Source organism: Apus apus, chromosome 3 (genome assembly GCF_020740795.1).
Source record: "Apus apus isolate bApuApu2 chromosome 3, bApuApu2.pri.cur, whole genome shotgun sequence".
NCBI classification, from domain to species: domain Eukaryota; kingdom Metazoa; phylum Chordata; class Aves; order Apodiformes; family Apodidae; genus Apus; species Apus apus.
This window is the reverse complement of record NC_067284.1, coordinates 10979337-11006077: the sequence shown is the minus strand read 5'-3', so window position 1 is coordinate 11006077 and position 26741 is coordinate 10979337. Positions and strand designations below refer to the sequence as shown.

General features: G+C 43.6%; 1 protein-coding gene across 2 annotated transcripts in view; it reads right to left on the bottom strand.

The window, feature by feature from the left end:
* The window catches only part of BACH2 (BTB domain and CNC homolog 2), a 185980-nt gene extending 159863 nt beyond the window's left edge, over positions 1-26117 (bottom strand). For both annotated transcript variants that reach the window (XM_051616290.1, XM_051616291.1), the window contains exon 1: positions 26059-26117. The gene's annotated coding sequence lies outside the window, so the exon portion shown is untranslated. The remainder of the gene's footprint in view (positions 1-26058) is intronic.
* Between the last annotated feature and the right edge of the window lie 624 nt (positions 26118-26741).

The following is a 26741-nucleotide window of genomic DNA, read 5'->3' as shown; positions in this document are numbered from 1 at the left end:
AATGGGAATCTGTTGTTCAAAACATAATATAAAAGGCAAGAAGGTTTAAGTTGCCAAGTATTTAAATGAAACCGAGGAGAAAAACCAGAACAGGCGTAACACATTTCACAAAAGGGCAGCTCTACCAATAATGAAGTTGAAGTGGCCAAGATATGAAGCAATAGAAAATTGGAAGCAATTAACATATATATTCAAGAAATAGGAAATCTAAACTGAAGACTCAACAGCATTCACAAAAAAGATGTGATGAAAAGCACATAATCAGCCACAAGATATTTCAAATGTAGCCATGCAAACAGAGGAGAGGGATAATGCCACAGGGAGAAGCGCTGGCTGCAGAACAGCAGTATTGGCAGCACAGACATAGGACAGGGCAGAAGTGCCTCTGCATCACCCATGCCACCAGACTGAGGAGGTAACAGCTACATGCTCACAGTGCCAGGGAGCCAACTTTACCCTTGAGGTTTGTCTTGACCAAAGCAGGCACCACGCAGGCCTCTTCTGGAACCTCCTGATGTCACCCTCCCTGCTGGCTTACTACAAAATGGGACATCACAGACCAGCTTCCCTTAGTCTGCAGACCAGAGGATTAACTCAAGACATATGGATGGATTTTAGGTGGGCTCTAGAAACCAACTTTTACTTCAGCACGTACCAGATGTGTGTAGCCAGACAAAACAGCACTTCCTTACACGCTTTCTACCCTTTCTTTAAGCTGATAGAGAGAGGAATACAGTAGCTACTCTTTGGACATGATCTACTGATCCAAAAATCACAGGGCTCACCCTCTGCTTCAGGGACCACCACTGCCCTTCATGACCTACTTTCTGCTGCAATGAGCCCCTGGGCTCAAGCTGAACTCACGTACTACAAAGCCACACCTTGCAGCCCCTCTCTAGACTTACACGATTGTTTACACACTTTCCCAGAGCCTCTGTGAGTTGGACACTCCCTGCTCATGCTACAAGGGAAAAGAAAGGAGCTTGCCAGCCGTTTAAGAGACAGCAAGAAGCCTGATGATAATCAAATACCGGGCTTTTCTGTCTCAACTTTATTTCTTTGTCATCTTGAAGTTTTACCTAATCTGCCCCATCACAGATGCAGATGCCAAGAGAGCCTTTTTTCTCCTATGTGATGAAATAATTATCTTTTTCTGGGTATTTCATCTCCGCTTGCCTGACTCTGCTTGCTTTAAACAGCAGGCTGTGGCCATCCCAGAAGAGCCAACCAGCCCCAAGGAGCTCCGGTCTCCTTGTGGCCTTCCCTCCACTTCACGCCAGGGCTCTCCTGACCCCAGCTAACACCACCCTCCTTCTTCAGGAGCACCCTGAGGCCTCTTCCCTTCCCATCACCATCAGTGCAGATATTTGTCATGCCACACTGCTTAGTTCTTCTCTCCAAAGCCAACTGTAAGGAGTAACTAATCCTCTCTAAGTCCTGGGAAGGCAAGTAGCCTCCAGTTTACACATACAGGAATGGAAGAAGGGATGAAGAAGTTCAGCCCATTTCTTCATTAGATCCCTGGAAATGAAGCACAGCACTGGTAAGCATTTTAACTGAAGCTCTTAGGCAATACAGGGTAACCTACCAAATAAACCTAATAAGCAGCCACTGAATGCTTATGATATTTCTTTATGTGACACACAAAAAATTTACTCTGGGCGATTTCTCTTAGTATGTCCATTGCTCTGTAAGCTTGTGTGTGTGCACTTGTGGCTGTATGTGCTCCTCTAATCTTCAAGCTAATTTCAGCCAAGGAATTGACTGGAGGCAATGGGAGCAATCCATGCAGCATTGCAACCTTCCTTCAGAAATCCTCGTGTGGGCTACATCAGCCACACTTTATGTTCTCCCAGCCTACCTGCTATACAAGAAAGGCAAGAGAACAAACAGAAGCTAGAGAATGCCATTTGCAGAAACCATATAAACCTCTGCAGCACAGGAACTGGCCAGCCTGCTGCCAGTATCATGGCTGGACATCCACAGATTACCTGCCCTCTGGGCCTCTCACACGCATGGTCATTACATAAGGTCATACAGTCCAACACGTGTATTCCTAGAAATGATGGGCGCCCTGGACTCTATCCAGAGGATCAAGGAGAGATTTGAGAGGACGCTGCTGTTCGGTCGGTTGTATCCTTTTTGGATGCTTAAGAGGGATGACCCTACTTTTCTAATTAACTCAGTAGAACTCCACACTCAAATCACGTGTTTCAGGAGAATGATCTCCAGTACCCACACTGGTAGGTATTATCCAGATAGAATACAAGTTACTTTAAAAAGATATAAGCCTTTTAAAACCACTTCATAATGTTAAGATTTTAAAGTGACTGAAATAAATGCTGTCTGCTAACAACAACATTTAAAGTGGGTGGCAATCCTGGTTCTAGCATACTTCAGCTCTGCATCAGAACAAAACTATCATAAATTGCTTAAAAACCACAGTGATACGCAGTTGACACCCACACATGTTAGCCTGGTGTCCAAGAACAAATGATATGTGTATACGTCTCAGTATGCATCATGTATTATCGCTGTTAAGAATAATGCAAAGTACTCAAAAATGTAAAAAAACTCTAATGCAGTTGGAGAGAAGAAAAAAAGGTGTAGGCTTGTCTTGCACACATACATATTCCTCTATGTTCTCTATAAAATCGGTATTGTTCACTAGAATATAATTTGGACAGATGGCCAACAATCAACAAGAGGTCACCAAATAAGAAAATATAAAATAAAGCATATGTACAAATATGATGTCCTCTAGCCCTTTTTACTTATGTTCTTATTTTAATACATAAACTGAAAAAGGAAAATACACATTATTTAAAAAAAAAACATTATTAAAATAAATGTTAACTTATAAAGGGACACACAAATATCACCTGAAACATAAAATATTAAGCTGTCCAACATAGCCTCTGCATAACAGCAATTCCTTTGCATATTCCAAGTAAATGCAGTAACACGAAACTAATTAACAAGATCATCTTGGTCAGGAACAACTGTGCTCAACGGCAATAAATACTACTGATGTGAAAGACTGGCAAATTATACAAATCTTCCCACTGTTTCTGCAAAGAATGAAGTGCCATCTGACTCCTCACCTGCAGCTCCACAATACAGCTGTTCAGACTTGACAAACTGATCTGATTTCCAATCTCAAGTTTGCTTCACCTCAGTCTGCAGAGCTGCACAGATGCTTCTCCCATGAAAAATGAAATCCAGCTTGCTGCTGACACTTTGCTAGTAATCCCAAAAGCAAGAACTAGGGACTCCTTGCAGTTTAAAAAAAATGACACTGACCTCCTAAACCCCAGCTATCAATTCTGACTAAGTCCTACATGAAATCATCCACCTTGCTTGAGGAAGAAGAGTTCTGCGGGCTTTAAAGCACCTACCCCACAGAGAGGCTGAGCAGCCTCTCATCTGCTGGTGCAGGGAATCTGCCAGCGGAAGGGGTTCTAGGATCTCACCTGCATGCCAAGGGTCTGTTTGCTTCTTTGAACAGCCCATCAGCAGAAGGCACAAGTAAACGAACAGCTTTAATACCCCCCCACTCATTATTTGTTTTGCTTCTGCAAAACACACTCCAGCAGGTGATGCTGCCACTAAATTTCTCAGTGTTTTAACTACCTGCAAACACATTAGCAAAATAAATGAAGGTGAAATGGCATCTCAAATGTCAGCTTCCCTGGGGTTCTCTCACTAGGAAAAAAATGCATTAGTGTTTGGGACTAAACACTTGGACTAAACCTTGGAAATAAACTTGGACAGGAAAAAACAGATCTTTCCATTTATGAAGGGAATCGATCATTAGTTTGCATAATCCCAAATTCTCCTCTGGTCAAACAAGACATTCAAGACAGAGCATAGACAAAAAACCAGATACCTACTAGGACAAAAAAGCAAAGGCAAGAAAAATAATCTTTTAAGATGATTGTACTAAATGTACACAAACCCCCTTTTCTCAAAGCCTAACACTTTCCCTGCATTTCTTTTCCCGTATTTAGCAGATAATTTCCCTGACAACCCTGAAAAAGAGGAAAAGTAATTTTAGGCATCAGTAATGATTGCAGACTACATGTCCTAACTGCAGTTGTTCTAGTCTGAACTTCATGTAGTAAACACTGCATTCCACAGACTGATGAGCCAGCTTCCAGATAAACATGCTTAAATATCAAGCATTAACACCCTATGGCAATCCGAGTCCAGGCACAGTGACTCAGTGCAATTATTCTGAGTGTAACAATAAGTGGGCAGTCATGCAGATTTGTAACTTACTGGTTTAAGCATGAAATTAAACAAGCAAGAAAAATTAATGAAAACTATTAAATTTTAGGCCAGACTAGGTGCAAAATATAAGTATTATAAACATGACATAATCTCATTTAAAGAGACTATGTAAGACCTAGGTTTTACAAATATTTACAGACATTAATCTTGTTAAGTTCATTTCCAGAGTTTTATTCAGTAACTGGATTGATTGGCTGGAGAAACACAGGCTCAGACAAAAAAACAACAACAAAAACACAACAAAAAAGCCCCACAAGAGCTGAAAGCTCTATTTTTGTCAGAATGATGGATTCTTTTCTTAAATAACTTGTTTTGCTGTCTTTTGTTCCAAGACTATAAACATTATTAGCAGTTCTCCAACTGGCAAGAGAGACTGAGATGTTTCGACTTCACTGTTCTGGGTAAGTTTTTTTCTTACACAGTCCAAGAGTCAGGGAAGAGGCAACAACAATTTCCCTTCCCTGTAAGATCACCTTTCTCTTGCCTACAACTGCATCTTGCCTTTGGAGCAGTGGGTATACATCTACTCCATGGGCTCATGCTGGCTCTGATAAGAGATGGGTTTGGATCCTGATAAGCGGAACTATTGTTATGTAAACAGGAGTTCACAAACCTGACACAACTTACATTAACATCCAGTTCCCTGTTGTTTATTTGCTTCCCATCATCGCTGACTTCCCACAGCCAAGCCTCCATATGGCTTTCATGTGGCCACAGTTATTTCTGTTTGCACTGAGAGGTCACTTCGTATGCTGCTGGCAGAGGGGATACTGCTTTCTTCTGTGACTTCAGGCAGCTTTTAGGAAACACAGATTTCCTGCCCTCTTTCCAACTGAAGGCAAAGGTCAGCGAGTTTAACAATGAAGCACAGTGTTGTAGCTTGGTATTTTAGCACTAGAAAATTTACCCACAAAAGCAAAGAGGACAATTGCTATATAAAGATCCACGTGCAGTGCCCAAAACATGTCCTGTCCAAAACATGTGCTTGTAGCCCAAGCAAGGATTTGTGCCCACTAAAACAATGCTATTATGTATACATTTTCCCAGAAAGATGGCATGTTACCAAACAAAGGTCCAGTACTTTAAAATTAGTACATCTGTTTTTTTGTAAGAAATGAGAAGCACAATATATGCAATATGAACAAAACAGAGTACATTCCTTGCTGGAATGTACTCAACAGCTAATAATCACATCCATGCTTTACTTGGAAGTCACAACTTGCCCCAACCTCTCTGCCATACCCTTCACCTTTAAAAGTATTAAAGTGGTGATTTTTTTTTTTTTTACGTTAACACTGCTAGTCCAATTATCCTCTTCTTTTCACTAATAGGGCTATATCTGATGTACCATCCTACCTCTATGGTATTCCTCATATTCAGGATCCATGTGGAAACACACTGGAAGAGCTTAGCCATAACTTTTTCCGAGCAGTGTAATTACCATCCAGAGCATCAAGATCTCACTATATTTATGAGCAACCAATTTTAAACATCCTTCCCATCACCAAAAAAAAACACACCACACTGGAAATTGTTTCATTATTTGGGTCAGAGCCTGGAATCATGGTCTTAGCTGTCCCAAACAAAGAATTGCAACTTTTATACTCATGTTCAGTGTAGCTCTTCCACTCCATTTGGAGGAGACGGGGTCCTAAATCTGCACAGGGTAATGCAGTGCAGCTGTGATCTTGCCAACCAATGGCAAGGCCCATATCTATTTCACTGGATGCAGCCTAATTGTATACTGGTGGTAATATATTGCATTTAGAATCTAAGCATGCCCCATGCAGTGGTAATTTTGATTTGCACGCTTTTTTACAAGACTCCCAAATATATCAGTTGGAGGAAATAATGCTGTTTTTCATAGTAAACTGTCTGATGGCAGCTTATACTGCTCTCAAGAAGATGCCATGATAGATGACACTAGTGGTTCACCCCACCACCAGCTTCAGGCAGCAGAGCTAGGGCTGCTTCAGGGCAAGGCTCAAAAAAACTAACACTGGTCAAGCACAGGAAAACCTACCCGACCCTGTCTCTTCTGTTCCCCTCACCCTGCTGGAAAACAAGCTCTCAGGAGTTGTCAATGAAAGCCTCACTCCTCTAGGTTACTCACCAGGATGCAAAGAAGGCTTGTGCAAACCTCTGAGGCTTCTTCCGTAACAGCAGAGCTGAGCCACTTCTCTGCCCCAGATGTTTAGGCATGCTTCATTCTGCAGCCTCTGTGAAACTCAAAACTCACCCTGTTAGGTGCTCACCACAGCACTTCCCAAACAGGTCAAGCATGGGGTGGAATAAGGACATATGCAGAACACAAATCCAGCTGCTTTTCCTGAACATCTTCAGTGAAATTAAAACCCTTCATCTACTCACTAACTTCCTCCATTTAAGCACAATTAGTCAAATGGCACGCATCACTGTCTAAAACAGGTGTGTTGTACCCAGGGGTTAGAGAAAGGCAAAAAATATTTACTACAGATACAGGCTGCCTGTATATGAGGAAAACAAACCTGAATACACTGAACATGCTCAGGCATCAACAGCCAAGAAAGAAGAGTTAGGAATGAATGGGGAAACTTTTATGGTTACCTCTTCAGCCAGGCAAAAGCAAGAAGGGCCTCCGGCAGGTTATCAGATGACTTCTTTTTTGACTGGTCTCCAAATAAAAGAGGCAGGAAAGGAAGCATAATACCTACTGCCAGAAGAGCAAAAACATGTTTTACTCATGCTCCAGTCCCTGAAGAGCTGCTGCTTGACCTGCAGCATACCATTATTTTTCAGTAGTCCTCCATCTCCCTGCTCTGGCTCTACAGAGCCACTGGCTCATGCTTCAGCCCTCTGTCCTCATGTTTCTTGTCCAGCCAATCTGCACCTTGGTCAAAGCAGCAGGGGAAACAACACTGACAGCTGTAAAGTACCTAGGAATCCTTCAGAGAGACATGGCAATTCAGGAGTCCCTTCTCTAAGCCCACCTGAGCCATCTCAGAGTGGTGGCACAGATTCCCACTATCCATGAACTGCCTGCCAAACTAAGCCTATATTACAGCACACAGCTCCTCTGCCCAAGGGAAATAATTTCCCCTACAGTGATTTGCAGCTGGTTAAATACTGTCCCCCCTACCTCCTTCGTGAGCACACACATATACACAAGCACATGCTTTGCAGCTGCAGAGAGAAACCCCAGGGCAGGCAGAGCTATTGATGTGCCATGTATAGCCTGTCACCAGTTGAGAATGTTCCTATCTAAAAGGATAAATTGCTTATCTTCAGTATCAGATGCTCTTTGCACTGTTCTAGATGAAGTATCAGTCCCATGTCTAAGCCAAACCCCTCCCTACCCATAAAAATCACACAGATCCATAAAGGAAAACAACTATGTGAGACTGTGCTGTTTGGTCCATACAGCACTTTACCCCCCTTGCTGTTTCCACATGTAAGGGCCCTGGCACATGTTGCTGTCATGAGTTTCCTCTCGTTTGAGGATGGAGAAAGGCAGCTGGAGACTCCTTCTTCCTATGGCCTTTGTTTTGACACGGGCCAGGCCTACACTGCTGTCACAGCAGCTGGGACCACCGGAGTGCTGTGCACGGGGGCCAGCCTGGGCTGCAACCCTGACTCCCACAGAACTGCAGGTATGGTGGCTAGACTCCTACAGTACCCAAACCAACCTGCTCTTGGTTAGGTCAGTAATCTTAAGTGGCTCCAGTTTAGCTGAGCTCCATCTTAACTGGCTCCAGTTTTCAAAGTGAGGGTGATGGCTTTACATGTTATAGGAACCGTCTTGTGCAAAACAGAGAACAAAGAAGCAACGAGAGGGACAGGACAGAAACACTAACCTACCTGACCAGAGGAGTCCAAGGAGAGTAAACTGGCCCACACTGTCATAGCCCAGAAAAGACCCACTAGCTGAGGGTAGATTCTTGCATCTAAGGAGACTACTAATGAGAGTGCCAACATGAGAAAAATGAAATAAAAAGCTAGGTCACTGAGACTACTAAATACCAAGAGGCACAAGAAACACATGCAGAAAGACTCATTAATCACAAAATACCCTTACTGCTCCTTCCCACTCCCTGCATTGAGAATCCAAGATAAACACTGGAGTTTTAATCTTTTTTCAAGAAATTACACTAAACTGCATGAATTCTTGATTTCTCCATGTTTGGGTTTCTAGGCAATAAGCCTTTACATATTCTATACAACTCTATTCCACACCAGGTATTAGTTTTAAAATGGAAGTCAGACCTCCTTGACATCTGATGGTGGGAGGTCTGAGACACTGCTTATGACCATATAAGCCTACTTCTCTGCAGACACTGTGGGATTCACCCCCAATTATATGAGAAGCAGCTGCTTTTTTTTTTTCCTTGTTGTTGGTGGTGTGTTTTTAATGTAAGCCCATTTCCCCTTCCCCAGAAAAAGTTCCCAGGGTATCTTGGCACTCTGAGAGTAAGCTTCTCATGGCATCTGCTTGAAGAGATAACTAGAGAATTTTCTTACAGAGAACTGGGGAGACTCCACAGCTAGGGTCCTCCCAGAGAAGACTAGCAACACATTTGCAGGGAAAAGCAGAGGCCAGGAGTTCAGGAGAGAGTTCATGATTTTCAGTCTTCTTATCTGGTAACAAAAGTTCTGCGAGCTCAGTATGTGCCTGCAAGTCTGAGATGTAAAAATAAGGTTCCTACAATTAAATGCTAAAGCAAGCTATGGTGAACAATCTGAAATGGAGAACCTAACTACGTCAGATTTTTGGAAATCACATATGGCTTAATTTTAAGGTATGACTGTCATACAAGGCCATAAGAATAGTTTTCTCTCTTTTGCCCTTTAATGGGCACTTCACATAGAAGATCATTTTCCCCAGGGAGCAAATGGTATTGATGCAGACTAAGAGAAAACAACACTGTTTGGGTGCAGGCCCCATAGCATATATATCTGCAGCAATGCCAGATCAACACATTTCCATTTTCCCTGTCTCCTTGATCCTGTTTCTCCTCTACAGCAATTCACTGACCCCTTACACTTTTTACACTTCAAATTTCTGTAGACTTGCTCATGAGCAACACAGTGGAATAACTGAATTTCAAACATCTCTCAAAAAGTTGCCTTTTTTTTTCTAAGCTGAATGTGTCATTGATATGGGTTTTATTAATAGCTGTTCTGGTGCAAGTGGATGCATAGTAAATGGTTGCAGAGAGGAGAGGGTGACACAGGAGCCTTGAGATGGACAACTTCTCAGTCCACTGGAGAAGCTCCGTAAGAACTCACACTTTCAGCTTAAGTTACCAGCAGACACTACTGCAACATCATGAGATTTTGGCTTAACCCAGCATGAATACAGCTGCCCTGCCCACGGCTTTACAGCAGCAGGTACAACAGGGACACACTCTTAACACAAGGTGTATTAAGGAGCCACCGGTGTGTGATACTCTTACCTCTAGTTGCTCCTCTAGTAAGGCATGGACTAGTGTAGTCTGACCAAAGAGGCGTGGAACAAAGAGGTGGAAGGGCCTCTCTTTCCCTGCTGGAAGCATACCAGAACATTAACCATCTCACAAAGGTTACCACAGAAACCTTGCACACTCGCTGCTGATGTCTGCACACTTCTGCCTCCTGGTGCCCTCTCCATGCATATTTCAGACAGGGCAAAGGAGAAACCCTTAATTTAGTGTCTAGTTCAGTTATCAATACTGGCACACTCTCTATGCATCATAAGCTTCCTTTACATCTGCGGAGCACAACCGTGAATGGAAGGAACAAATGGAGCAAGTTATCCTGCATTTATGTTTCCGTTAATTTAGCAAGAGAAATAGATCAAATGCTCATTTATTCTGCGTTCCGGGACACTTCTCCTAGACACTATATATAGTTTCTCAGATACCAGCATCACCTACATATTCACACTAATCCATATAAAACTATGAGTCATTACACAAAGTTCCATCCAGAAGAGTAAGCCATTCATCCTTCGGGGAGGAGGAGGAGAGGGGAAATTAAGAGCTGTTTCCGATTTAATTGGCAGACTTTGCATTTTTGCTCTGCTTCCACTGGAAAGTGTGGTGCTAATTTTTCTTCCACAGCTTTCAACCATGGTGAGATCTCAGTCTGCTTCATTTATGTCTACCAGGAGAACCTCTAAAAAAAAAATAAAAATAAGAACTGTATTTGCCATGCACCTCTGGTCAGCATGCCAGTTCTGTGTGCTTATTTGTTTTGGGCACTCAAATATTTCAAAACCCCCTGCAACTGTTAAGTCCCTTTTTCACCAAATGGATGGTAAAATTGCAGTTTAAATGGCACACTAACTCTTGCACCAACTGCTCAAGCCCTGGTGTCATACCTTGAGAGCACAACACTTTCAGAACTAATTTTAAAAAAGGGAAAGAAGTAACATGGATTCACTTGTGATGTTCTGCAGTGTACCCTCTTCTTTTGCTTTCATAAAATAAAGCACATATATGCCCCACCCTGTCTTTTTACGGTATCTTTCAGTCAAAGACATGGTTTCCTGTATGCAAGCAGCTCTTTTTTTGGTAGAGTTAATTTTGAAGTGAAGTAGCATATAAAGCAGCAACTTGGAACAGGTACGTGTTTTAATTCCTGCATCACCTACTCTGACATGGGAGTTTTAATTATATGTTCCCCTTTCCAATGTGACAGAGGACAGGGCTTTGACTGCCTTTCCTTTTTTACTCTTTGTGTAATTTCTGATTTTTTTCTCAGCTGCTCCTTAGCTCTGCACCACCTTCTCTCGTTTTCAAAACAATTCCAGCCTGGCAGCTGCACACATAATTTACGGCTGTTTCAACTCTTGTTCCTTTTTGCAAACAGGTCCTAAATCAGGATGGTCAGTCTTTGCCTCCTGAGCAATTCAGGGGCCATTCCCACAGACTGTCACCCGAGAGGCACAACAGCTCCAATGGTGCAGTGAGTGGCTGTCACCCTGCCAGCATTGGGATGGGGGAAGTCCACAGGAGCTGCTCAGCCCCCAGGACCACCAGTAAGGCAGATCCAAGGCAGCACTGAGCAGCAAATCCTCCAGAGATGGACTGCCACCTTCTACTTGAGCTGCTCCCAGACTTCCTGCAGCACTCAAGGGAGACCTCATTTATTCAGGGGACCTGATCTACACAAGGATTTTGGGAAACAGACTGCAGGTTTATGAAGACTAGCCACCTCAAGTCCAAAGCAAATAATTCACAAGAAACAACAGTTAGGCAGTCTTTCTGGAGGAGATGAAGTCAAAGTGCTATGAAATTTTCAGCACCTTTTCCCAAATGAATTTAATTCTGTATGACTTTGCTCACAATTCACCTATCTTACTACATCTTTGTGGGGCATTAGATTTCTCCACAGTGACTCCTCTTCAAAACACTTATTTAAAAAAAATAAAATGTTTCAAGCCTTAACATTTACACAGTGGTTGTGTATCAATGTTTTCAAAAGTGTAAAACACAGTCTAGAACTACTGCTGAGTTCCTTAGTTGCACTCTCAATTAACAATGAAATACAATGGAGCACGAACATCAGAAAGACTGCTCTGGACCTCTGCTTGATATCCAATAGCTACATTTCAAGGCTGAATCAAGCTATCCTGGAGCACAGCATTGGGAGATCATATCAGCCACAAGCTGATGCCAGATATTCCAGGTACCTCCATGGGCAAAACAACCGTTTCTTCAGCAAGAAGAGAAATAAGTAAACTCTGTCCTGCTCCATGGCAGAACAGGACATGAACTGAAAAAAAAGGGTCATCAGTAGGCATTAAAGCTGCAGAAACTACTAAGAAAGAGTGGTGTTCCATCAATTAGATGTACATATGACCATAAGTCCACTCCTTTTCATTGTCACCTCCTCCCCAAGCCAGCATGGGAAATTTTATATTCACTATTAGCATGACAGCAGCATAGCTTGCCAGGTTACAGTGTTTCATTTGAAACATAAGGGAGTATGAGTACACATACAAGACACTCAACAAATATCGAAGGCATTAAGCAGCACCTGAACAGTTAAAGAAAATTACAAGCCCTCAAGTAAAGATTTCAAAATTACAAGGAAACAAATCTGTACTTGCAATTGTTAACACCAATCTCCTTGGGGTAAAGCTGCAGAAGAAAGGCATCTTGCTAAAGAGAAAGGGAGGCTCCTTTCAAATTCCAAATATTTAAGACTTATTTTTATTTAGTTTCAGGGATAACCAACAGTTTGTATTAAGTATTTAAAGCTTAAAGGCTATGAAACAGCTTAATCTCAAAAAATGATCTTCGAAAAGCAAAAAATGCATACTTCTAGCTGACAAGTAACAATCAGGAAAAAAATTTCTTTTTAAAAATGCTACATTTCTTGCCTTCTAAAAATCGTGGAAACTTCCAAACGTAGAAAAGGCCATGACCACAAAAAAGGAAGAAATGCAACACTAGACAATTTTAAACACTTCGCATACCTAAAAAGGGCATATTAAACCACAACCTCAGTCATAAACCTACAGCAGCAAATCAGTACAAGCGAAGACGAAGCACCGCAGGCGCGACCTGCAGCCGCCCGGCTGTCGGCGAGGCAGCAGGCTCGAGCGCACGACAACACACACTGGAGGAAGTGGGTGCCGTACCTCGCCCCGTGCATCTCCTCCTCTGCCCCCCACCCTCCCCTGACCACCTGTAGCAGCCTCAGAGGAAGCAGACAAGCTCCCACATACTTTCCAGCGACGCTGCGCCAGCCGCAAAGTACGCACGCAGCCTTCGGCACACGCGTGGAAATACATGCTCGGAGTACTGATGTAGAGTCTTTCTGCAGTGATTAACCTACTCTGCAGACAGGCAGACTTTCTTTTCTAGTTTTTAAATGTAAACAACAAATCAGAATAGCAGTCCAAGGGGCAAGAAAGAATCCTCCATCCCATTCAAGTCCTTTCTGTTCTCCCCCTCTCGCACACCTAACCATGGCTACACTGTGCCGGAAAAAGACTGTAAGCAGGACATGACCTGGGGAGTGAGAGTTGTGGCTTTGAGATTAAACACTCAGCAAAGAAATTTCACCCTTTTGGCCAGAATTTTCCATAAGCAATTGAACACAGCTTAGGAAAATAAAAACCAAAGAAATAAAAGAGACAGATAAATGTCTGAATTTCCTCTTGTACTCAGATGCAGGAGTATGGTTGAGATCACTTCTCTGCGATAAGCTAAAACTAGGGCAAAAAGGGCACACACCAAGTGTCTGAGAAAAGGTGCCCAGCCACGGAGATTGCACTGCTGGGTACACAGGGAGGTGCTGGGAAGCAGGACCTGGCTCAGGGGCTCTCCTTGCAGGTGCCAGAAGGGCACACTGCCTCCACTGGATTAAAATATGTTGCTTATTGGTATATTTTAATCAGTTAGACCTTAAAAAGCAATCCTCTTCCCTAAAAAGCCCAGCAACCACAGAAAAAGAAGTTTTACTGATGTAAGACCAAAATAAGAAAGCAGTAGAAGGGAACAAGTGGGGGTTGTGGAGGGGAGAAGTGCAGGATCTCTGCCATTAGGAAAGCAACTCACTTTCTGAGGGTCCTCTGGAAACTCTTGGGGCACTTTGCATATTCTGCAACAACGATTTTCCCTCTTTGAGCCGTTTCCGCCTGGCCAACGTGCTGGGGGAGGAGCCCATGGGTGGAGAAGGAGTTAAAAATAAAAACAAACACTGAAGACCTATTTGTAAACTGTTTCACTCGGGCCATCCGATCATTTCAACTCGCGGTTTCTTTAACCGACTGAGCAGCGCACCTGCAGAGCGAGTCGGGGCAGGAGACACCCCTCTATAAACACCCAGGAGAACCCTTGCCCGGCTGCACCTCCTCAGCACTGCTCTGTGCAGGAGGATGACACCAGCACGCCCATCTTCATGGGAATGTCCCAAGCTTTACAGCCAGGAAACAAACCGAAGGTGGGCAGGGGAAAAAAAAAACAAACAGCAAAACAAATTTAAAAATCTAAACAAAGAAAAAAATTTTTTAAAAAATTTCCTCATACAAAAATGCCCTGAATATAATTTCACTTTTGCAACAGTCAACACTGCCCTTATCTGGGTTTCAACAACTACAAGGTCTCAGGTGCCTAGTCATCTCTCCTTCACCTCACAATCTCTTAACCTACCAGAGAAAGAGCTGTGCCATGTGTTAGACCAAGTACAGCTATAAATCCTGAAGTCCCCTCTGCCCCATGCAGGCAACCTGAAACCTGAAGTGCCAAACCAGCAATAAGCCAGTCCCCCAAATGCTGCACACCCCATGAAAGGCAGGTGCCCATCTCCTCTGGCATCAGTTCAACACTCAAGGTGTGTCACCTGCAGAAGGTCAGGAGCAAAAGGCAGGGAGCAAAGGGACTCTTTGCAGTTTTGGTTTACTCATAATACAACAAAACAGCAGCAATTCTCACTTCGGGACAGATTATTCCTTAAAAAAAAACACACAACAAAACACCACAAAAAAAACCCCAAACAACAACAACAAAAAAAACAAAAACAAACCCCAAACCAGCTTCAGGTGGTGAATCAGCCATTGCTGGAGTCACATGTGCTCAGAGCGCACCAAACCAAACTGATCACTACACCACCAACCTCAGCCTTTGCTCTTCTCTCCCCCCCCAAAAAAAAACCTGGCAACAAGGCAAGCTTCTTTGTAATGCTCTGAAGGTAAAGCTCAACAGCTAAAACCAAGACCAAACCAGAAAGAAGTCATTTTTTAAATATGATAGTTGCAAATCATCTAAAGAGGCAAGTGCATTAACTAACACTGTCTAAATGCTTGAAAATCTGCAGGTAATCAGAATGGGCCAATTGCAAAGGTGAGTGAGCAAATAAGCAATGACAATAAGGCTGTTTGTCCGAAGTTTAACCAAACTATTCAAACTTACTGGTGTGCATTGCAGACTGCAACAAAAAAAAATCTTTGAGAAGCCACAATTCTTCATAAAGGAACATGGCTAATAGGACATTTCAGGTATTTACATGGACTGGAATGAGATTCTAGGAATGAGGAACTGGATCTTCCCCTAGCTCTTCCTCAAGACCAAATATTTTTATTATTATTCTGACCCTGTTGTGCTGTGGCAGGGCCACCAGTTGCCTACAGACCCTACAACCAACAGCTATTCCTTCCCAGCCCCTGGCTTTTGCACTGCCTGTTTACAGAACTGTGGCCCCAGGGACACCCTAAAACCACTGGATAATTACACCTAGAGACAGCAACTTTGGTAGAAAAAAATCAACTGAAGTTGTGGGGGAGGATGACAGATTCCCAGGGAAGGAACAAAGCAAGCATCGAGCCAAGTAAACCACTTCTGATGCTCATGTTTACCACCTCGCTCTATCCCCCCCTGCACACACATCCTCCCTATAGCCTTCAAGACTCTCCTGCACTTTGAATTCGTTTGCTGCTGATCACAGCAGAAAACCCATTCATGTTCTTTTTGAGAAAACTGTAAAGACTTTGGTCCTAAAAAGATCTCCTGTGACATTACTGACCTTGTTACTCTTTATGCTACTCCAGTTTCCCTAAGAAAGAAAAAAGTAGTTTAAAAAATTCTCAAGTGATTCAAACAAGTACTCAGTTCATCTTCAGAAATGACTGGCATCACCTTGAGATCAAAATACCTACCTGATCGCTACAGGAAGGTGTTATAGCTTCAAGTTCTACATAGATAACACTTTAACAGCACCATCTTTTTTTTCCTCCCCACCAAAAAGACTCATGAAAAGCACCAGTAACACTTGCAGCAGGCAGCCAATACAAATTCCAGCCTTCCTTGCAAGTTATTTTCACTAAATTAGTCCTGATAACATCAAGATTTGTCGAGGTAGAGAACAATATAAATTAACAAAATCATGGCAGTCTGGGGAAGGAGGGAGGGAAATAAGGAGGCAATATTTATCCCTTGAAAGTAGGAGTTGTGAAGAAAAACAAGAAGCATTACATTGATTAAGTAATACACGGGTTGCTGTACAACAGAACTTGTGCATTACATTTGCGACCTTGTGTTTTGCTGTAATAACTGGGGCCAGACAAAACAGTTGGACTGTAGCTGTACCCCACTGCCTGCCAGACCTTACTTGCTTTGATCTGACAGATTGGTAAAAATTTTGAAGAGAAAGTTTGGAGATGATCTGAATGATGCTCACAGCTCAGAATTTGTTAGTGCATTAAGCATTACTCACTTTCTAAACAAAGTGGAAAGTTAACACAAATTGGCAGATGACTAACTGTCCAAGAAACAGATTACTGAATGAATCACTGACTCTACTTCTAGTCTAATAATAAGACAAATGAAGAGGAATAAGGAGGGGAAAAAGACAAACAAAGAATTTCCTTGCTGAGTGCTTGTATTTACACTGCCTGTGAACTTCCAGCTAATGACAAACTATGCAACAGTTTTATATTTCACCATAAGCTTTACATTGGTGTTAGTTCACTGACATGCCTTGCAATTGCTTCACACCATCAATTACTTTGAATTTCTCTAAAGAAAATTCTGCACCACAGTTCCCCTCAGTACACATTTAATAACAGTTACAGGAATAAACAAAGGGATTGGAAATTAAGTTAAATCGCTGAGTAGAGTCAGAAGCATTCAGTAGGTTACAGGTTCAACACACAAAAGTACCTCAGGCACAGCAGATACCTGAAGTTTACATGAAGCAGAATTGAGGTTTCTCAGCAAAACAGCAGGAGCTAACCAAAAGTCTGCAGACACTTTTTTTTTGCTAGTCAAGTTCTGGCCAGAAGTTTGCCTAATACGCATAGCCAGCATGCAGCTTTGCATAAAAACACCACCGGTGCCACTCAAACACAGGAGAACCAGCAGCAGCACTGTCCTCCTCCCAAAGAAGAGCCAACAGGCTCCAGAAGCCACTCAGGGTGAAGCTACATACGACGAGGTCATCTGGCTTCACCACTCTGCAAAAGCCCCCACTCCTCCCCCTCATCTCCCCTGCTTTAGCTCTGCTGCTCTTTGGACCTATGGTCTTACTCAAAATATCCAGAAAACTAGCCAGGGCTAAGAAAAAGGTAAATTGACACATGCTGGGCTGGAAGGCTGAATTTGCTCAGCCAAGTTCAACAAGCACACAGCCAAGCAGGACCTCTTGTTTTCACCCAGCAGCACAAGGGGTGGGTTACCAGCCCCTAACTTCACCCTCCGGTTTTGAAGGATGAGGTTAGACTCCCTCCTTTACCTGAGCAAATTCAAGTGGGTTTGATCATCTGCTGAACCTGTTACTCAACATCTCTAAGTGCACATGCTTGCCATCATCCCCAGGGTGATAAAAGGCTGCAAGGAATACCTGAGGGTCCAAAATTGCAGCCACCTGGTTGAAAAAGACTCTCCACCAGGTCTGCTCCTATCCTCAGCTGTAACTGATGTTTAAAATTTAAGTTCGAAAGAACTCATCACAGCTGGGAAACAGGTGATACAACCAGGTCACACCAGGCCAGGAGCAACCAGAATCAGGGGGGAACAGCAACAGTTATTTGTGTATTTGCAAACGATAGTACTTTTGCATTTTGTTAATGTAGAAGACTTGCTTGAGTTCCGTTTTTCTCTAACGTTTCTTTGAATTGTCTGTTGCAGACACAAGCCAAAACTAAATAGCCCAAACCCCTCATGCCTTAGCAGCAAGCTCTTACTGCCAAGCTATAGGTCAGGCTGGGCACAGGCTGCTCGTGGTTTTCTGCAGTACCACCACATTGCAAAAGCAAGACAAAAGTGACCTTCAGGAGATGGGGTGTGATGCTGTTAAAGTCACTGTGCTTTGGGGGCCAGGTGTTCTGTGGTCAGCTCTAGGTCTTTTTAACAAACTTTGATTTACTTTGATCCCTTACCCACACCCTGGCCAGACCCTGCAAGTAAAGTCAACCAGCAGAAAATTAACCCTACATGCGCAATGAATAATCTTCTGCCAATTTAGCTCTTGGTCCTGTCCCACTGTGGGATGAGACAGGTGCCAGGGCTAGAACAAGGAAAGGAGAGGAGATGATGCAGAGCAGAATCAGCATCTCAAAATTCAGTAATGACAGTGTCCGTCTGTGAGACTCCCAGGTCCAGCCCTCAGTGATTTTGGACACAGGTCCCATTTCTGAGTCAGCAGAGCTCAGAAGGTGGATGAGATTTATATACATTTTTTATTTCTCGTGACCCAACTCTCATGACACTTCTCACGGCAAGATTTTCTCAAGACAAGCTGAGATCAGAGCACTCACCTCTGTCTGCTTGAACTCTGAATCACCACTGTCAGCGTATTTTGAAGTCCTTACCAATTATTGTTCTGTGAACTTCATAACAACTGTCAATAAATGCATCCCTTAAATTGGAAGCTGGCCTTTTTTGCTATACTGATCTGAAAATAGTAAAAATCTCTTATTGTTACCATGTAACGAACAACTGGATTTTCACGTTTCAAAGTTATACCTCCACAGGCTTCTGCACCTCTATTTTTAGTGTACCTCTGCCAGTAAGAAGGTACAAGACAAAGAATCTCTATCACAGCCTGGTTATACAAGAAACTAACAAACACATCCAAGGTATGTCAGTACAATCCAAATTAACTCCATAAATATATTTAAATATTTAATAGTAAAAGGTGCCTGCTGACATCAAAGGAGCTGAGATAGGTCTAGATTTACTGAGGATCTGCCCAGGAATGGCTTTTGTAAAAAGCACACTCTGCTTTTCAAATAGAATAATAAGAAACAAAGAATCATCACATCCTTACAACCAATAACTTAGTAGTATAAATATTGCAACAACAGAGAAAGCAAACGTGGTGGTTTCATGTATGTTAGAATTTTCACTTTAACGGGGTAGAAAGACTAGCTCTGCCTCATTTACGGTCTTTAAATCTTATAACAACACAGTGTGAAAGCAGGCAGCAACACTACCTATTAATGCAGCAGATCTGAAGACACTGGTTGGACTACCATTAAAAATAGCATACCTTGCATAAAAGAATTAATATTTGATATACATAACAGCATGGAGGGCATGCTCTGCTTATATGAAAACAACATAACCTCACATTCTACAAGGTTCAAACAAAATGCAATATGCTCTAAGGCTTGCTTTATTGCACTGAAGACAGGGCAGAAAGTCATTACAAAAAGACTCCAGCCTCATAGGTAAACAGCTGTAAGGATACCAACAAATTTGAAAACTATTACTTAAAAAAAAAAAAGAGAAGAATTTAATAGATCACTTTCTGATTTGCCCTTTTTTCAGTATCACTTTCAGTACTGGAAGATGTGCGTTTCCTCCTGGGTAATGACAAACATCTCGCAGTTGTCATTTATTCTTCAACTCCTGTTTTCTGTTTACTTTCCTCTACGGATCCTCTGACCCCAACTCAAACAGCAGTACAGGTCCCTCAGCAATCTTACTCCTCTCTCTTTACCAGAGTGGAAGAGAAGAGAATAGCAGCTCGGCAAGACAAGGTAGTGTGCCAAGTCTTCCCTCACTCGACACGAATAGGTTTATCTCTTCCAGAGGCACATCTCTGACACTGAGGGTAAGTGCGGGCAATGCTCACTGCAGTGAAACTCCAAACACTGAAGAGAGACAGGAAGATTTTAGCACCACAAGCAAAAGGGGTTTTTTTGGAGGGTACAAGATCTTCCACTGTTGCACGGCCAATCACTAAAGCTTCCATAAACTAAAAATTAAAAAAAAAAAAAAATAATCTCAAAGTAATATTTTCCAACCTTTCACTAAGAGTAGGGGCCAAAACCACATGTTTTACAGGTCTTCCACAGTTTTATTATTAGAAGTAGAAACCCTACTGATACTGATGAGTCATTTGTATTGGCGGAAACCAAGAACACCCATTTTCTTCATATGTTACAAAGCTCTCAATGTGGTTTTCTATTCATTGCTTGTCGAAGTACTTGACTAAAAACAAAACAAGATACAAGAACTCACCTTACTGTTACTAAAGCCTATTTTATACCAGCTGATTTTGTTTATCACACCTTCAGAGACTGCTTATCTCTCACTCCTTTCCACAAAAAGAAGAAAAATACACAAAAGATTACTCTGAATGTAAACTCCAAGACAGTAAATCAGAACTGCAGATGGATAATTAACTCTGTTCATGCAAAGGCTTTTGTGATCAACTAAGAAAGGAAAAAGAAAGGAAAAAAAACCCCACACAACAAGAAGATCAGTTAAAAATCGTAAGTCAGCAGAACCTATCATTTTAGGATCCTTATGAGTAATCACAATAGAGTCTGTAAATAAATAAGCGTAAGTTTTCATCTTCATGCAAATGAAGGAATCCTTTCATGCCAATAGCCAGTGTTACTGCCACACAGGGGATAAAAACCAGACTAAGAAATCATAAAATTCTGAAAATTAAAGGTAGCTAAACACAGGTTTTTTAAGTTTAATCAGAATTCCTTGCTGGCTTTAAAGAAGATTACTGCCATAAAAAGGAGAGGAGGGTGGGACATGGGACACTGTATAGCCTCCAACTGGCAGGGGAGAATACAATTCATATGCTGGACTTGCCATATCCAAATTGGGAACAATGTGCAGGGAGATTTTTTTTCTGATAACATCTCATTCACACAAAAAGAAAAGGAAAAAGAAAAAACAAACCAACAAAATAAACCCCAGAGCTCTAGCCCTACTGAACATTCCCAGCATCTAGACAGACCTTCAGCACAGCCCCTGCAGGGGTGCAATGAATTTCTCCTTCACAGTTCGCACTTAGCAGAACAGCAATCTGGCAAAAGGACAGTGTATTTTGGTACTACTGGGGAAGCAAACCACGGCAAAGCAGTGACCGGAGAACTGAAAATAACCTTTGAGCAACGGCTCGGCACTGCCGGGTCTCTCTGCCTGCGCCTCCTATTGTGGATAGTTTATAGCGAGGGTAGCTCCAAGCTGCACCAGACACGTGAGTCAGCAAGAGCAGCTTGTAGGAAACTGCTGACATGTTCAATTGCTCTCGCATACACCGAACACACCTACCCACTAAATAAAAAACAGGCTGCATGCAAATCAGGGTAAAGGAACATCTCCACACCTACAGTTCCTGTTTTCCTAGTTCAGGTTTAAATTTTAAAGCGATCACTAATAAAGAAAAAAAACAAAAACCCTTCAGTGGGTGTCAGCTATAATAAGCAGCTATGATTAAGTCCCAAGGGTCATTTTGTTTATTTAAACAGACATAACTGCTTTTCCACTTTTCAAAAAACAGTATTGCTGCTCTGCAGCCCAGAAGCCCTGCATGGTGACAAGCAGTAAGAAGTTCCTGTTTTTCTTAGCGGGGAGACTCCTTTTGAACCTATGCACCAAAACCCATCTACCCATCACAGCCCTGCTGAGTGTTCTCAAAGCTCAGGAACAAAATCTTAAGTTTCCAGCTTCCATTTCAACTCCTGCTAGGGATAAACTGGAAATTCTCAGCTTTTTTGTTCCCAACAGCTTTTCAAGCATATGTTCTGTTGATACAATAGCAGAGAAAAGTTATCCATCAAGCTGTACGCAAATTATAGATCTTCGGAATAAATCTAGGAGGATCTAACATTTCAGACTAAAAAGAAAAAAACAGTGTACCTCAGGTCCTTGTGTCTCCTGCCCCTGCAGCCACCACCACCTCCTCCTCCTCTTTTTCTTGAGACACTGAATTCACAGTGTCCCAGCTGGCTCCGAGGGCAGCTTTGCACCAAGCAGGTGTAAACAGCAAAGAGGGAGTCAGGGCAGAGGAGACCGGGGAAGGGTTAATGCACAGAGGAGCTGCACGCCTGGCAGCCCCCTCACCCACGCAGGAGCTGCAGTTCAGTCCCCCTCACATTGGGAGCTTTTTGCAGGCAACCTGTTTCAAGCCAAACGGAGGCACATCTGTTGATCTGCTGAGATGCCTTTACAGCACAGCTGGTGTTCTTCAGGTTGTTGTTGTGACTCCTTCTGCATAAAGATCAATATAATCAGGCAGAAGAGTCTTCTGAGCCCAATTTTTGACAGATCAAAGTTCTGCCTACATGTAAACTTCTAGCATAAAGGTTTTTCTGAACTTATTCCCGTGTTCCTTTTCATTTACCTGTTCTCAATATGTGGCTGCACTTTGATCAATACCATTAGTTCCAGTAACTCAGGAGCTCTGAGTCCATCGCTGGCCACAAAGGCATTTGTATGCATTCCACTGTTTGCCTGCTTTAAAATTATAATTTATAACCCGAGAGTGGCACAATAAGTAGCACTCTTTTCAATCCACTATAAAGATCTTTCTGCCTAAGTGAAAAGCAACACTAACACATTGCAACTCAGCTGGCTACATTCATATATTTTACAACTTCTTGATGCAAGCTTCACGTGAATGGGTGATATTCATGCAGCTGCCAAGGTTAATGTCTTTTGGCTGAATTTAAAGGTCTGATGACCATTTTTTTGTAAAAAGCTGAACAAGCATTTTGAAAACTACTCTGTAAAACCTTAGGGAGTTACTAGGGGTAGAAATCTTCCGTCCATTCAGCTCCTAGAACAAACTCATTTAGGCACCTCCTCAGGTATCAGTAAAGAACTGCAGTACCAGAAAGACTGACTCTCTCCCACATTCTCTTCAAGCAGTTATAGTCAATCAGAATACTGAGAACAGCAGGACTAACTTGAACTTCGAGAAAGCTTCAAGTTTAAATCCAAATGTTCTTCAACACACTAACAGAATGACTGGTATATTTCCCTGAACAGCGTTCAACCCAGAAACCACTAACATGTCACCATCACACCCAAAATGAGCCAAGCTGGAAATTCAGACGCCTTCAAACATAAGTCAGATCTGCTAAACACTACAGGTATGTTCATGCAACTTGTAAACTAAGAAGCCATTCAGAGAGCAGTCCTTTGATTTGAATATATAAACTATGTTCATACTACCTAAATGAAAAACTCAAGAGACTCTATTCACAACACAATAAATGCTATTCAATTTACACTAACAGTTTATTGCATAAAAATGTCATTACTACCAAAATAATTACTTTGCATATATTAATGTTACACATCTCATTTTTTAGCTTAATATCATAAACATCTCTTGGCTACACTCTAAGAAGTCTTCTTTTTATCTGTGTCTGTGTTAAGTCCTAAGCAAAAAAGAATACCAGCAGCATACAACGAGAAAAACACCTCTTTTTATTCTTCTTGGATTTTTTAAATGGAGAGGAAAAAGGGAAAAAAAAAAAAAAAAGGACTACTGTTTTTTCTTTAGTTTTGGGGGTTTTTTTTGTTGTTTTTTTTTTTCATGACTGGTGATATTTTTAGAGAACACCTTAAGGAAAATAACTAATTGGTAATCACGCTGCAGCCTTGTTATGAAAAATAGCTGTTGCACTTCAGGACAAAAAAAATCAAGCAATACAAGTTTTAAAATAAGCAAAGGCAGTAACATCTGTCACATATTCCACACTACACACCACCGATACAGGGCTTCATTTTCAGCTTGCTTTGTCATTAATTAGGTGCACACAGAAAGAGATATGCAAGATTGCTATACAGTATGGGGCTTTTCTTAAACCCATTAATTTCAATGAGTCTCTGAGGCTTTCTACAAAGATTTATCGGAATCTCCTCATATTAGGAGCACCATGTCAATGCCTATTTATTGGGATTTGGACTTTTATCCTCAGCTAGCAACTCAGGTGCTATCTCTAACTTTCCTTCATGCCCAGCACAGAAGTATGAAGTCAGTGTTTTCTTGCTGAAAAACAAATGACAGAAAGAAAGAGGGAAGGAGAGGAGGGTGTCCCACCTACACCACCGGCACATCTTGCCAGTGTGCATGATGTTAATACCAACACTTGTTTGAGATGTGCCTCCAGGTCAGGAAAAGGACTAGGAATACCTGTCCTAACACTGCTTCCCAGTGTGTGATATCTGGGCATAACAATTGCTGATGATTAACCAGTTGGGATCTCTCAGCACGTGCAACAGCTGTGCACCTTTCCCATCCAATTCACACAATTGTTAAAAGTTTTTAAAAAAATAAATTAGCTATTTAAACACAAATTACACATCAGAGCTGGCCAGCACTGCCCAGAAATGCACACTCAGCTTCCATGGAGCATTTTTGCGACAGATCTCCAAAGAACTTGACAACCATCCTATCTGCAAAATCACTAAGGACCTTTCTTGCCCACTTGACAGCTTGTACTAATGTCCATCTGTCTGAATGGCATGTCCAGCGTTGCAGAGCAAACTAACAGGAACACTAGACCTATGATCCCGATTTTTCTATCCTCTACTTTTCCAATTAGTCACGGCTTCCTTCCATTTCTTGCAGAGTACCTTCAGAACAGCCTTTGAAGCTGGAGAGTCAAATGTGAAGAATGGCACTGAAAACCCAGGTTCAATACACCACAGGGAAGTACAACCCTGATCCATTTTGCTGCCCAAGTGTCCAGATCCCATTAACAGGGGACAGGAGGGTGGATACAAAAGGCAACACAGGCTTTTAAAAGAAGCCCACATCTGAGGTGGAATTTTATTTCTATCCATCGGGTATGAGGACTCCTAAAACACTGTATTCACGCTGTTGCTACAACAGCTCCATAGAAAACAGCTTAGCACACAAGCTTATCATTTTTTTCCTATCCATCTCATCAAACGCAATTATCTGAGATTTCAGTATTTACATACCTGAAGAAGTCAATTTACCCAAGCACCACCATCCTCTTCAAACTGCAGAGCCTTCCACCATCTACAGCAGACGCTCAGACAATCCCCAGCCTGAAAAAGCCTGACTTGTTTCTAGCTCGAGCCCCAGAATACCAAATTAAAATATGCACAAGTTCAGCGACAGTTCCAAAGTCTGAAAATGGGCTTTCATCACGAAAACACTGACACAGCTTCAACTAGAACGAACAGCAACACTGTGATTTCCCAAGCTTTCCAACATCCTAAAGAGTAATTCTAATAAAAGATGTCATCCCTGCCCCAAGTTTGTTATTAAAGAAGGGAAAACGCGGTTTACTCCGGAGCTGCGGAGCTTCAACAACAAGGGCACAATGATCTCACGGCAACCGAAGCGTTTTAAGCAAGACACCCGCTGCATTACAAAAATAGCCTGCTCCACAAAAGGAGCGGCATGATTTCACACTTAGCGTCTTTCATGACAGCCAGCGTCTTCGCCGCGCGCTGCCGTGCCCACACGCTACGTTTTCACGATCCCAGAAACTGTGACCGGAGTTCACATCTCCCTCCAAACCTACCAAACCGGGGATGGCGGTGGGTGGGTGGGTGGTGGGGGGAGCACGGAGCGGCCGGCGCACCCCAAAGGATGGGGAGGGCGGGGGGGGGGGATGGATGCAGCGCGGTGCCCGCTCGCCCCGAGCGGCTGCAGGTGGCCGCGGCGGTGGGGCCGGGCCGGGGGAAGGCGGCGGGACGGCCCGGGGGGCTGCTCGGGGGGCTGCCCCGGGGTCCGGTGCGCAGGGAGGGGGGTCGCGCACCGAGGCGCACACGGACACACGCACACTTGGGCGCCTGCCGCGCACTCCCCGTTACGCAACGCGCGTGTTTCCCACTTTCAGGAATAAGCAATAAAGCACTCCTGCAAAGCCCGCGGCCGCTCCGGGGGCGGGAGGACAGCCCCCCCCCCCCCCTCCACCGCCCCATCCCCCCGCCTAACAGCTGCTCGGGGAGGAGGGGAAACACACCACGCTGCACCCCCTCCCCGCAACCTGCCCCCCCAAACTTCGCCCCCCCCCCCCCTTTCCCCGGCGGGACTGCCGAGCCGCGGAACGGGCGCACTCACCTCGGCTCCGCGCAACTTTCGGGGGTCGCTGCAGCCTGAGGGCGGGGGTGGGGAGGCCGTGGGGCGGGGTGGAGCGGGAATGGGGGGTGGGGGGGAAGCTGTTACGGCTGAGGAGGTTTGGGGAAGGGGGGGGGGGGGAGGTGTTTGCTCTTGTTGCTGCTGCTGTTGTTTCGGAAATTCTTATTAATATTTCTTTGCGGTCAGAAACCTGCACCCTCCCCCCCCCCCCAAAGGAAAAAAAAAAACAACCCCGACCCAGACGCTCATCACATGGCGATTGCTTTGAACCAGCTGCTTCCAGAGCCAAAGTCTTGCGGAGAAAAATAAAGGGGGAAGGGAGGGAGGGAAGGAGAGAGGGAGGGGGCTGGCAGGGGGGCCGGAGGAGGAGAGAAAGCCGCAGCGGTGGGAGGGAGGGCGGGAGGGAGGGAGGCAGGGGGGGGGTGGGGATGGGGGAGCAGCACCGCGGCGACTGTGTCTCTGCCGGAGCGGCACCCGGGGCCGGCGGCGGTGGAGAAGGAGGAGGAGGAGGAGGAGGAGGGACGGCGGCACCCGCGCTGCTGCCGCGGCCGCTGCTGCCCGGCTCTGCCGCCGCCCGCCTCCCCCCGCGCCCCGGCCCAGCGCCGCCCCCGCCCCCCTCCATCGCTACATTGTTGACATTCGCAGGCTGACATCATCCTCCCCGC